The following is a 12,233-nucleotide window of genomic DNA, read 5'->3' as shown; positions in this document are numbered from 1 at the left end:
TGCTATGGCAATACACGATAGGATTCTCTGTAAAATGCAAGGATTTTCGGAGTTATTGCCCTTGAATTACTAAATGTTTAGAAAATTGTGTAGGCACTTAATACAACTTTGGTATATTTTCTTTGATATTGGTCTTACTAAAGTCTTATTTCTGCAAAAATGTAGGTCAGAAGATTGATAAAAATGCCAGTTTAGGAAAGTTACTTCAGAGTTATGTCCCTTGAATTTATAAACAATATAACTCCAGAGCAGATCTCTGAGTTATGCATTGATCAGCAGTGTTGATAAATTAATACAAAGTCCAAATTAATGTGCTATATGTTGTTACTGGCACTATGTTACTGAATGTACAGATATGATCTGGTTAGGCCTTGAGAATATAATCATGGAGAATTCCATCTTGGTAACTCCAGAAAGGTCTATATTATCTTTCACCAAGTACTGAATCCAAGCTTGTTTTGCTTAATCTACAAACTTTTATTTTTGAGCTTTTCTTTCATAAATGCTTTAAAAACATTTTTGCAGTCATTTATTTCTCTGATCTTTGACAAGGAACATTCATTTGAGAAGGTGGCATGCATTCCTCCCTTGCACTGTACACCTCCTTCCCTTGCACTGCACTTTGCATGTTTGCTGCTTTCTCAGTAGAAATTTCAAGTTGAAGTGTTGGAGAAATAAGTGTGCCTAAATTGGGAGGGCAGATTTGTCTAGTTTCTCATAATTATTTAAATTAAGTAAACAAGCAGAGTTTTAGTATGTGGTGTTTATCAATCCATTATCTGCAATCTGGAGGCCGGCGCCCGTTATACTGATGTCACTGGGCTCTAACCAGTAGTCCTTAGGAAAGCATCACACACTTAGCCACTAGGTCATCATCCGCCATTCATTTCATTTAAGATCATCATGAAGGTAATCTTACTTCCTCTTATTTAATGTAGAACAAACAAAATGGAAAATTCCATAAAATTCATATATTTAATGCTCAAAACTGCCATTCAGTATTCTGGTTACTTGTTATTTGTAATTATAATGGCAGAATAAGGCAAAGAGATCAATAAACTGACTCCTCTTCCATTGTAAAATACCCACCATCAGTGCAGGTAAATGTATGACTGCATTAAGAAGTAAAGGAATTCCTATCCATTGTGTTACAAATTGGAATACTGGAATTATATTATTGTCAAATGGAAATTTTTTTCATTATATTTTTAGCTAGAATTAATGGCTCTGTTTTTCAAGATGATTAATCATTGGTTAGGCATTTTTATAATGAATAATTTAATAAATTCATGCCTGATCCAAATATACTGGCTGCTCTTTTTCAAATACTTGAATGATTAAGGTACTGGCTATTCATAATTGTTAAATGTTTTTATGACTTACTAAGGCAGAAAAAGAAATGTAGGAATATTACCAAATAAGCTTACCCTTTAATGTTATCGACTTTGTCATTGGGTACTGGCAACATTTTATAAGAATTAATTTTATAAAAATTAACTAAATGGTTACTCTTTATCTTTATTGTTATGAACTTAAATTGTTAATAGGTACTGGCTACATTTTATAACTATTAATGGTTACCCTTTATTGTTATGAACTTTGTCATTAGGTACTCGGCTACATTTTTAGCTCATCTGATTTTTTGAAAAAAAATGATGAGTTATTGTCATCACTTCAGCGGTTGTCGGCGTCTGCGTCGGTGTTGCCTGGTTAAGTTTTATGTTTAGGTCAGCTTTTCTCCTAAACTATCAAAGCTATTGCTTTGAAACTTGGAATACTTGTTCACCATCATAAGTTGACCCTGTATAGCAAGAAACATAACTCCATCTTGCTTTTTGCAAGATTTATGGCCCCTTTTGTACTTAGAAAATATCAGATTTCTTGGTTAAGTTTTATGTTTAGGTCAACTTTTCTCCTAAACTATCAAAGCTATTGCTTTGAAACTTGGAATACTTGTTCACCATCATAAGCAGACCCTGTACATCAAGAAACATAACTCCATCTTGCTTTTTGCAAGGTTTATTGCCCCTTTTGGACTTAGAAAATCAGTTTTCTTGGTTAAGTTTTATGTTTAGGTCAGCTTTTATCCTAAACTATCAAAGCTATTGCTTTAAAACTTGCAACACTTGTTCACCATCATAAGTTGACCCTGTATAGCAAGAAACATAACTCCATCCTGCTTTTTGCAAGATTTATGGCCCCTTTTGGACTTAGAAAATATCAGATTTCTTGGTTAAGTTTTATGTTTAGGTCAACTTTTTCTCTTAAACTATCAAAGCTATTGCTTTGAAACTTGCAACACTTGTTAACTCTATCCTGCTTTTTGCGCAAGAATGATGGCCCTTTTTAGACTTAGAAAATCGTGGGTAGGACAATATTTCTATTACACAAAAAAAATCAGATGAGCGTCAGCACCCGCAAGGCGATGCTCTTGTTAGCTCATCTGATTTTTTGAAAAAAAATGATGAGTTATTGTCATCACTTGAGCGATTGTCGGCGTCGGCGTCGGCGTTGCCTGGTTAAGTTTTATGTTTAGGTCAGCTTTTCTCCTAAACTATCAAAGCTATTGCTTTGAAACTTGGAATACTTGTTCACCATCATAAGCTGACCCTGTATAGCAAGAAACATAACTCCATCTTGCCTTTTGCAAGATTTATGGCCCCTTTTGTACTTAGAAAATATCAGATTTCTTGGTTAAGTTTTATGTTTAGGTCAACTTTTCTCCTAAACTATCAAAGCTAATACTTGTTCACCATCATAAGCAGACCCTGTACATCAAGAACCATAACTCCATCTTGCTTTTTGCAAGAATTATTGCCCCTTTTGGACTTAGAAAATCATTTTCTTGGTTGAGTATTATGTTTAAGTCGACTTTTCTCATAAACTATCAAAGCTATTGCTTTAAAACTTGCAACAGTTTTTCACCATCATAAGTGGACACTGTACATCAAGAAACATAATTCTATCCTGCTTTTTGCAAGAATGATGGCCCTTTTTAGACTTAGAAAATCGTGGGTAGGACAATATTTCTATTACACAAAAAAAATCAGATGAGCGTCAGCACCCGCAAGGCGGTGCTCTTGTTTTTATTTAAGTATTAACTTGATGGTTACCTTTTATTGTAACAAACTTTGTCATTAAGTACTGGCTACATTTATAAGTATCAATTTGATGGTTACCTTTTATTGTTATAAACTTTGTCATTATTAAGTACTGGCTCCATTTTATAAGAATTAACTTAATTATTATTGCAGAAATGTTACTGAACTTCTATTATGCAGGTTGAGTTTCATGCTCATATTTCATGAAGTACATTTATTTTCAACCAATGGGTTCAATACTGGATGTAATTTTCATATTACACTAGTTAATCAATAACCACATAAAGAAAACAATATTTTAAGAAAAGTTACAACCACTGTAATATTTTTAGCAAGTAAATTCATATTTTTGAAGTGTCGGACACTGTTAGGAGGAAGATGCCAGCCATTGCGTTAGGGAAGGTCAAATTTAAGTCACTGTTGACTATAGTTGTTATATCGTATCACCACATTAATTAAGTTAGAGCTGGATATGTTGAATAAAGCATATAATGTTAATTAAATGCAGGCATTGATAATGTTCTAGATTAAATGCAGTAATCATAGTAGTGTTTTAGGAAAGGTGTCTGCCAATATGCTTTATGCCCCACAATTTAATACAGTTTAAGATACTACCTTATCATTTATTTTGTCAACTCTTATAGATAGCCAGGCCGGTTTAAACAAAATCAAGCGGAGGCTAGGTAATATAACTGACTACAATTAAGTCAGAAAAGAAAAACTTTCTACATTTAAAAATAATCTGATAGAGATATGGTAGGATAAGACAAAGGCATACTGGCTAAAGGTTTCTAGAAACTACCATATCACTGCATCTTAATTGTTGTATTTTTGGACTAAATTTCAGCAGATAGGGATGATAAGGTAGAATTAGCTGTTTTTCTGCCACTGTTGGTATGAAAGTACTACTGTATGCTGGTGTTTAAGTCAGCCCTCAAAATAACAAGGTAATAGGTACTACCATATCATACAGTGTGTGTATCAGTTGTAGCCAGGCCATTTACTTGGTTTAGTGAAAATCCACACATTAAAATCTGAGGGTTGCTGGTCATATCTTTTTTTTTTTTTGCATTTGTAGGATATTTTTTTTTTGCCATCAATTTTTTATTTGTATATGATTTCAGTGTTCTGTCTGAACATTCATATAACTCACTAATCACAGTGTGTTTTTTGGATTATTAAATGCCTTTGTTGGTGTATTAGGCAATAATTCAAAATTGTAGGTTACTATAAGTTTATATTTCTGATCAGCAGTATTATAAACAATGGGATGTATCCAAACTTGGTCCAAAGTTAAGATAATCATACATCACAGAATCTCGGGGAGAACATTGAATTTCATTGTTAGGACTATGGTACTGGTGACAAAAGCCAAAAGAAAAACTGGCTTCTGGTTAAAATTTAAACTAAACTACTACTTGCATATTTGATAATTTCTTAATGATTAAATCCTGTAGCTGTTAGGGATATGGTAGAATAAGGCAAAGGTTCAATTCTGGCTACTGGTTTTGTATGAAAACTGCCATATCAACACATTGTAAGGGCAATGTAAAATTGGCCATCATATATTTTTGGACAAAATTTCAGTGAATAGGGATGATATGGTAGAATGTAGGAAGATCATCAGCCATTCACTTCTTTCTGAAGCTGCATTAATAATGAACACATTGTTTTTTTCTTAGCATTACACCCGTACTCAAATGGCTTTACCTATACATTTAAAAAAAGATGGGAGACCTGTTCTAAAGATTGATAAAGGGAGCTTAACCTTAAAACTACTTCTGTCGACAGAGTATTTTAACAGTATTTACTGGTACAGAAATTAGGCATCGGGTTAATGGCTGGATTCACTTCTAAAATATTACTTTGAAAAAATAGAGAGGTCAGTAATTGTCCATAATTTCATAGTTCAAAGGTTTTATTTATGATTATTAGTTATTATTTGTATAGAATAATTCTACTACCAAGGAAATCTGAACATTTCTCTTTTGAATTAGGTATTACTAACTGACTCATTGATTTAAATTGTTGAAAGAACTGAGGGATGGAATCAAGTCTGTTTTACATAGAATAAATGTCAAAATCACTTCTACTAACTTGCTTTCTCTGTCCTCATGGCTATTTGCTCAAAAGCAGTTGTCGAGTTCTGTTGTCAGGGTGGATATTCAACCATGGTAGCTGTCCCATACTTCTCCCAAAAATAGCTGTCCAATTCTTCTAAGAGTGGAAAATCAGACCAGTTGGCTTTGGACAAAACTGCTGCCTTGTAGAATTCAACCAACCCAGCTCTCTCTTGGCTGCCGAGGACTATATTCCACAAGCCAGCAAACCTCCATACACCTGTCCTTTACTGTCCAATAAAGTCCTATATTTCTGTGCAAATAAGCTGTCGAGACAACTTCAGAAGGAGGAATTCTACCATGCGAGCTGTCCCATCCAGCTATTGCGGGAGGAATTCTACCAAGCCCTCTATGTCCTGTACTTCTTCCCAAATTAGCTGTCGAGACGACATCAAAAGGAGGAATTCTACCAAGCCAGCTGTTCCTATCCAGCTATTGCAGGAGAAATTCCACCAAGCCACCTAATTATTTCCTATATTTATGTCAAAATTAGTTGTCAAGACAGCTTCAAAAGGAGGATTCTACCAAGCCAACTGTCCCATCCATCCAGCTTTTGCAGGAAAAATTCCACCAAGCCACTTGCCCCAACCTGCTATTGGTGAGAAAGTCTTTCAGACCAGCTGTTTTGAAGGAATTCCGCCCAGCCATCTAATGTCCTATACTTACAGCCATGTAGACTGTCAAAACAGCTTCTAAAGGTCCCACCAGCGGTTGAGAAGGAATTCCACCAAGACATCTGTCCTGTACAACTATTTGGAAGGATTCTAGTAATCCGTCTGTCCGGTACAGCTATTGAGGAGGAATTCCACTAAGCCAGCTTGCCATTACTGTTGCCATGAGGATAGATTAACAGTGGTAGATGGGAGAAAAATATTTTGCTCAACTTGTGTTTAGATTTGATACTTCATGTAATATCAAGGGCCAATCAGCAAGGAATTCATTTTTGGTTTTCTAAGATGGAGTTGTTAAAAGAAATTGAAATAATTACATGTTACTAAACAAAGTAAAGTTTCAATTTAGAGTCAGTTAGTCAATACATTGAATTAATGTCTAGTTGTAGAAGCACAACAAAAGAACATTTTCATCAGCAGGTCAGTTTAGTACATTTTTAGGTCTGCATAGTGATTGGCATAATAACTTAATTTAGTGACTATTGTTCTGGAAAAAATATATAGATTTGTAGATACCAAGTCATCATTTCATTGAAACGGAAAAGATTGAGGTGTTTGTATAGTTTAAGGTATCCAGCAACCTGTTGCCTAAATGACAAATTTACTTGAAATATTTGGGCCTGTAATAATTTTCATCATTTTCACAATGTGTATAATAGTGTATCAAAAATTGGTTGTACTGTGTCTTCAAATATAATATATTACAATAGAATGCATTTAAGCTTTAGTTTAGTTCAAAATTCTCCATGTGCTAGACACTGCTCCAAGATTTTTCCTCCACATACTGCCTGCACATCTGTTTAGGAATGGCAGCATTTTGGCAACTGAGTTTAGGTATAGGTAGTAAGATATTATTAAATTTTAGAGTTGAAGGTAAAGTACAAAATTGTTTGGTTGTGGTCTTCCTACAGACATTTTTTATTCATTTTTGTGTGTGTTTGAGCTGTATGATTGCATTGCTTATCATTCTGACTGCTAAGGAGATACTTCTGTGAGGTTTACTTATCTCCTGGACTGTACTGCGGACTGTACTGTTATATAGCTGCTGTCAAACTTGACAGTCCAGACACAAAATAATGTTGGGCAATGTTATGCTTTTGTGCATTGAATGACTGTCAAAGAATTACATGGTATAATGCAGTGTAAGAAAGTGCAGTGAATGAATGTTTAATGAATTATATTGTAAAATTGTGCGAGTGAATATCAAAATCAAAATGTTTAAAGTAAATTGTATTTTAAAACAAAATGACCAGACAGTAAAATTAGTGATTTTGTAAAGCAGTGGCAGAGTTAGGTTATTCTGTTAGAGACAATGGCATGGCATATTAGTAATTTTATGTTTTGTAAAGTGGTAAGAACTTTTGAGTTTATCTATCTTGTAAAACACAGTGCAAGGTTTAACGTTGATTTAATTTTTGTATCATTCTGGCAAAGTATTTTTAAAAAGGATTTAATTTCTAATAGTTTTCAAGTTACAGTGGAAAATGCACAAACTCAAGTAAGTTTGCATTTTTATCTTTGAATAGATTGCCACTCAAAGGTAAAATAGGATTTAGTATTATTCAAGAAAATCAGTGGCAAAAACCTTGTATTATATCTAGTAGAAAATGGTTGTACAGAAGCCAATTTTTTCTGCAGAAGTGAAAGTTTGGTTACTCTGTTCAGCTGATTTCAAGTCACTCACATAATCAGCCTCAGTTTTACTACAAAGTAAGTTTTTTTTATTGAGATACAAGTAAACGTTTAGATAAGAATATTTTGAAATAAATTACATGTAGCCAGTATCAACTTTTGGATTTATCTTTCAAACGTTAATTTTTCAAAACATTGGCAAAGTAGCAAATAGCTGGTTAGCTTTTTTTATTCAGTTTAATATTGGTTTTGTATCTGATGAGGCTTGGCCATCTTTCATTTTTGCTAAGTTTTCTTTTAAACAGTCGTCTTTGCAGTTTTTATCCAGGTGAAGGTTAAAAAGTAGGAAGCTGAAATGATAGCAGTGCATGATGTAGTGCCAGTAGATTTAAGATAGTCATGAGTTTGCTACACCTTGGAGATTTTTAAACATGTCTTTGAATTATTATAATTTTTGCTTTATTAAATTTTGTTATGGTCTTTAAGATTTAGCAGTAAATTATTATTGTTAACTTCAGTAAATAAAGTTCTAATGTGATAGGTTTCCATTGGTGCTGTCTTCTGGCTGTGGCCAAGTTTTTTTTTTCCATTTTTTACCGATGTCGAGGCCTGACAGATCCCTTTACTGTTGATCCACACAGCTATCGATGCCATTTAGGATCCCGGTGACAATATATCCGCAGCATGGAATCGTGTTGGAGATACTGGTCTACAATATTGGGCCGGCAGTGTTTAGATGAAGGTTTCTCCAGTGTTGAGAGAGATGGGAATCGGAAATTGTCAGGTTCTTTGCGCCTTTCATTTTCAGCATTTGTTTCTTTTCCATATTTCAAGGTCTGTCTGTGATAAATTCTTTGATCCCTTTTACTGCCAATCATGACTACTAACGGTACCATTGAGGATTCTGGTGACAATATATCTGCAATGTGGAGTTGTTTGGGAGCAACAAATCTACATTTCTGGGCCAGCGGTTTGCTTGACGACTGTTGTTCCTGTGTTGAGAGAGGTGGAATCAAGGATTTTCAAGATTTGTCTCTGTACTCTGTGCCAGTATTATTGCTGATATCTGTTTAACTTTTTTGCAATAAACACCGGACAGAACTTATTTTTCAAGGACTTTCCAAAATGTATTTTTCATAGGCAAAATATGACAGAATTGTTTTGTAAGCCATCTGAATTTTTACCAAGTACTGTCAAATATTTTTTTTATTTTTTGTATTCAATCTAATTTCTTTTAAGAAGTATTATAATGTAAGCACTTATAAGTTTATTGGACATAAGGCCTTGGTGTAGCTGCTCATGCAGAACAAGTTCACATGCACCTTCAGAATTATAAAAATACTTATGACCAAGGGTTCAGTTTTGTTGTACTCTCCTCTTGAATATGATTCTTTATACCAACACCTGGGTCAAATAGTTTAAATTAGATCAATGAAATGGTCAAAATTGTGACAGTTAATAGCATCTGTTCAATAACTAAAAGCATTTTCTTTGAAATAAGCCAGTATCACAGTAGAAATTATCTAAACTTTTGTTTCTTTATTTAATAGCCAGTTCCTAACAGTGTCTTTACCCTATGCTAATTCTGTGAAAATTGATATTTTCTCTATTTAAATATAAAACTTTTGACAGTATCTCTTGATAACTTGATGTCTACTAAATTCAAATATTTTAAGCCATGTTTCTTCCATTCTTTTGGCAGCTTTTTCTTTTCTTTTTATTAATAATTTCAGGATGAGAGTGGTTGCATTCCAATGGCTGTAAGCATGAAATCACCTGGCCTTGTGTGAAAGATGCGTATGAACGGATCAACCAGATGTATACCTCCAATTTAAAGTGAGTATTGTGTTACATGTCGTATAATGACTTTATGAATTCATTATACTTATTTAGATAAGCATATTTTATCATCTTGTTTTTCGGTCAGTTATAAGTCATCGGTCAGTTAATAGTCACACACAAAGAATTTCGGAATGCTACTTTAAATAACTTCAGCGTTTGTTTACATCTGGAAAATGACAGGTTAAGATATCTCGTCCAGGTTAATTACCCTCTGGCCACGTTATTGGCTGCGTCATGATTGTTGTTTTGTTTCTAACTAATTGTTATGACAGATGACTAAATGAACTTACGCCCTGCCGGCGGATCCTAGCACGGATCTGTGGAAATATTATCAATTCTTACGCAGCTCGACTATGATTGCTGAGGACAAGATTATCATTAATATTCATGTTCCCCTAATCGATTTTAATAGTCGCTTTGATGTGTATCGTATTCATAATTTCGAACTTCCCTACAGTAACATTAATCGATCATCGATACCACAGTCATCTAAAGTACATCTTGTCGCTAAGTACGATTTAGAATTTTCAGCTCTACTTTTTAATCGAGAATGCACAAAATTCGCTGTCATTCTGCCCAGTGAATTAGAATCTTGCAAAAGTAGCTTTACGCAATTTTGTCAAGTCAGATCCCCATTTTATCAAGCAAGCATGTCTGAACTATGCGTTACGGCTTTATTTCTACGAAACCCAGCTAAAGTTACGCAAAACTGTAACATTATTATAAAACCTAACACCAAGTTACCTTACGCCGAAAATATAGATAACAGTCTCTGGGCAGTCACCACTTTAATTGATTTAAGATTCGTCATCGTGTGCCAATCTGACACTAAATCTAACCATGAATTAGTTGTTAAAGCCCCTCTCAGTTTAGTTCAACTTGAGATGAACTGTCAGGCCTTTAATGAACATTTGAACTTAAGTCCCTGGTACTCTCAAATTTCTAAGAAAACACATCACCTTGATTATAACCCTCTATTTCCCCCCTAATATTTCTACAAATCACCTAGGGAAAAACGATTTCACTACAAACTTGAGAATTTTACAAATGTCAAGCTGCCCCACGAATTAAAAACTATTAAGCAAATTCCGCTTGACATTCTCATTAACAAATTAGAGAATCTAAGACACTCTAAACTAATTGATGATTCAATTTTCCCCACCTGGATTATAGTACTTATAGCTGCTGGTTGCTCAATTACTCTAGGAATTGGGATTTTTATTTATTGTAAATGTAAATTACGAAATTCTAAGCACCGATCTGCCATAAAGTCACGAAATACGGGTTCAGAAGTTATTCGCTACAAATTTGTCTCTGGAAACGACGAAATAATTACTCCTGCTGTCAAATCCGGACCATTTCAAGCTACTGCACCGATCAAGGAGGATAACAGCGTTGCCGAAGGCAGTATACTCTCTGCTTTGTATCCGAAACTTTAAGTCTAAGTGCACATCAATGTCGAAAATGTCTATTGTTCTGAGTTATGACTGTATATATTTTTTTTGACTGTTCGTAATTTGGGTGACGGATACATCTACTATATAAACAACTTAAAATGGCTTGAGCGGTCCACTCGTTCACAGAGAATTGAGATCTGTTTACTTACAAATTTTACTTGTGTTTAATACGTAAAATCTAAATATCACTATGGAATGTATGAGAAAATTCACTATTGCCAGGATCTTTATATCCTTCACGCTGGAGTACTTAGTCTGTAAGATTTGGCACTTGATCCAAGACCAGGCGAAGGCAGGCTGTGATGAATGCTGGGGGAAAGATGACCAGTGTTCCCACAACTTTAGGGCCACCGACGTCATCCAACGTTTTGACAGTGTGTATACGGCCGTGGTAAAAACACTGGCCGACGACCAGTTAGCCAGGCACATTTTCATTCGAAGGGCGGAGCGTCGAGTACTGGACCTTTCCAGAACCAGACACAAGTACGTCTGCCAACATTGCATACGTACTGAATTAAATGACTCAGCGCTTCAGTCTACAATGGAGGACTGTGCAAACTACGAGGCGGTGTTTCGGGCGGTCCTTCAAAAGGTTCCGAAGTCGGCATCGTCACATCTTTTACCAATCTGGCCGTACCAGCTACCGTGCGGAGAGACGCCTGCAGCCGATCTCAATGACGTCGACTGATTGTGTCGTTCCTTAGTATTTTATATTTATATTTTTATTATATTATTCAATTATTCGACGTAAAACTTATTTAGAAAAAAAAAAAAAATACGGAATTTATATAATCGCACATACTCGCATTTTAATTGTGTTTTTGTTATATCTATGATATCCTTAAAAAAAAAAAATTTATATATATATATATATCAGTAAAATACATATTAAGTAATGATTTTATTTAAATATTTAAGTAATGATTTTTTTTTAGTTATTGTTCTATATCTATCCTTAAGAAAAGTAGATCATTAAACACTTATCACTATGTATACCAATTTTATGTTTTACAATTTTTTTTTTCCTCACAGAAATACTGTTGCAGCCAAGATCAACCACAATTTTTCTAGTAATTTTTATCCAAACAGTTCTTAAAGATTTTACACTAAGAATGTGAATACATTAAGCTTACTTGTTGTTCTTCTTCCATAATTCCTGTTATGATGATAAATTAAAAATCGATGTTTATTTATTGTAACTTTTAGCAGAAATTATCAGTCTTAATTAACAAATTCAGAGAGTAAAATTTATATTTTTCTTATGTCATTTCTTACTAATTGCCAGTTTATCCTTTCAGATTGCGGAAATTCCAGTAACTTATATTTTAATTACCGTACTTAAAACCATTACTTGTCATGATGATTAAAGCATTGTTCTTATTCTTTCTATTTCAGTCACACTCTTGAAGG

At 34.2% G+C, this 12,233-nt stretch overlaps 1 long non-coding RNA gene across 3 annotated transcripts in view; it reads left to right on the top strand.

Annotated features, from left to right (window-relative positions):
• The window catches only part of LOC123552004 (uncharacterized), a 60,187-nt gene extending 48,928 nt beyond the window's left edge, over nt 1-11,259 (top strand). For 2 of the 3 annotated variants that reach the window (XR_008370653.1, XR_008370652.1), the window contains one exon: nt 9,258-10,343. This is a non-coding gene — a long non-coding RNA (uncharacterized LOC123552004). Of the gene's footprint in view, nt 1-9,257; nt 10,344-11,045 lie in introns of those variants that run through there. The other variant, XR_008370654.1, reaches the window with a different exon arrangement.
• Nucleotides 11,260-12,233: the final 974 nt, after the last annotated feature.

Source organism: Mercenaria mercenaria, chromosome 4 (genome assembly GCF_021730395.1).
Source record: "Mercenaria mercenaria strain notata chromosome 4, MADL_Memer_1, whole genome shotgun sequence".
NCBI classification, from domain to species: Eukaryota; Metazoa; Mollusca; class Bivalvia; order Venerida; family Veneridae; genus Mercenaria; species Mercenaria mercenaria.
This window is presented reverse-complemented; position numbering and strand designations above follow the sequence as displayed.